Genomic DNA, 2,454 nt, shown 5'->3' on the forward strand with positions numbered 1-2,454 from the left:
CCCACAAGCGGTGTCAGGCCCAGCACGAAGGTCCATGTCATGCTGGACTGGGGTTCGAGGTCCATGGGCTGGCATGGCACGACACGACTATTCATGCCATGCCGCCCGCGACCCACATGCTGGCACGGCCTGTGGGCCCATAGCGGGCCAACTGCGACCCATCCCCCTAACAGCTATAAACAACCATATTAGGGGGGTATTTGTGTATTTTGCTTATGGGGGTTGAAAAAATGACATAAATGCCCCCCCAATAGCTATACTAGTTTAGGGGGCTTTTTGGGTAAAGTTATAAATAACTTTACAATGACCAAAATACCCCTCACAACAACTAAATAAGAACTAGTTTTTTGGTATTTTGGGCAATTGAACTATGTTCAATTCCTATAAATAGCCTTATCCTCCACCATTCTCATCACACAAATTCAACAATTTTCTTAATCTCTTCTCAATTCTCTGCAATCAGAGTAATTTTGATTAGTTGATTGTTTGATTCTGCATTCTCCAATTCTTAAGTCTCAACTTTATTGAAGTTTCAACTTTCAACAAAAAGAAGGCTTGCTCAACCAGCTCAAGTATCTCAATTTGGCAGGCTTGGACGTTAAAAGGCTTCAACCGTTGAAATCAAATTGGGATTTTGAATCGGCAATCCGGATAAGTCAAATTAGATTAATTTTTATTTTTTTAGAATTAAAAAAAAATGGCTGGCTCTTCTGAAAACTGATTCCCCAACATGTTCACCATTGATGATATTCAATCACATCATGATAGTGTTAGCACTAATGCGATTGATGTCAATGGAAATGGAACTTTCACCCCCTGGTATTGATACCAGGGGAAAAAGGAGGGCCTCTAAGTTGAGTAACCCTGTTTGGAAAATTTTCAAAGTAGAGGATGTTGAGAGAAAGGGGAAAAGGGTAATTTGCCAAAAATGTAGGAAGGACTTTAGTTATTGTAGCAAGGGTGGTACGAGTCATTTGAGTAGGCATCTGCTCACACATGAGAAGGAAGAAGATGAAGGGAGAGAAACAACTCAAATACAAATTGGGAGGGGGAGTAGTTTTGGTACTTTTAAATATTCATAAGAAAAATGAGAAAATAATTAGCTAAGTATAATGTACATGCAGAGCAACCATTTATATTATCTAAAGATCCAAAGCTTGAAAAATGGTTACGTAATTCTATAAACCCACAATATAAAAAAGTTTCTAGGAATACTATTAGAACGGATGCTTTAAAAATTTTCTATTCATATAAACAAAATTTAATTTCTTTGTCAGCAAATCTTAATTCTAAAGTTGCAATTACTTCGTATTTTGAACATCCAAATTTAATATAAGTTATATTTGTGTTATCGGCCATTTCATTGATGAAAATTGGCTTTTGAATAAAAGAATTTTAAGTTTTACTAGGCTTGAATGTCCACATATTGTCCTAGCTATTGCTGCAAGTATTTTAAATACTTTACATGCTTATGGAATAGAAAACAAATTATTTTCTATTAGTTTTGATAATGCCAACAATAAAGATTTTGCAATAAATATTTTAAAATCTCAACTAAGACCATGCTTAAATGGTAAATTATTTCATATTAAATGTGCATGTCACATCTTAAATTTATGTATTCAAGATGCCTTGAATATTATTTCTACTCACATTTCTAAAATTAGAAATTGTATTATATTTATTAAAAGTTCAAGGGAAAGAAAATAAGAATTTAATTATTAATGTCAAAATTATAGTTTAAAATATAAACATTTTATCTTAGATGTAAAGCATAGGTGGAATTCTACCTATGCTATGTTAGAAAGCTATATTTTTCATAAACAATTTCTTACTGATTTTTATAATTCAAAAATGCCTAATGATATGATATTTGAGGAAGACGTGGAAGTGGCAGCCTGTATAAGAGTTTTTTTTTAATATTTTTATGATGCAACAAATGAATTATCGGGAATTTATTATCCAACCAGTTGTATTTTACCTTATCAATTAATGGTAATTAGTGATTGTTTTGCAAAATATAGAAATAATCCACACTTTCAATGTATTGTTGAAATAATGGAAAATAAATTTAATATATATATATATATATATATATATATATATATATATATTAGGAGAACATTTATCCATTTGTTGTTTAGCTACAATATTAGACCCTAGGATTAGGAAAGATGGTTTAGATATTTTACTTGAATCATATTGTGAAAATATGAATATTGATATAGGACATAAAAAAGAAAAAATTAATAATTTATTATTTAAAATGTACAATTTATATGAATCTGAAGTTTTAAGAAACATTCCTACAGCTTGTACAACATCTTCTACTTCTAACCTTGAGCTTAGTAGTAGAAGAGAAAAAAAATTTTATTTAATAAGTAGAAGGTAGAAATCTGCTACTTCTACAACAAGTTCATTTACTGAACTTAGTTTTTATTTACAATCAAAATT

Source organism: Nelumbo lutea, chromosome 1, assembly GCF_056320005.1.
Source record: "Nelumbo lutea isolate HS-2025 chromosome 1, American lotus-T2T, whole genome shotgun sequence".
Lineage (NCBI taxonomy): Eukaryota > Viridiplantae > Streptophyta > Magnoliopsida > Proteales > Nelumbonaceae > Nelumbo > Nelumbo lutea.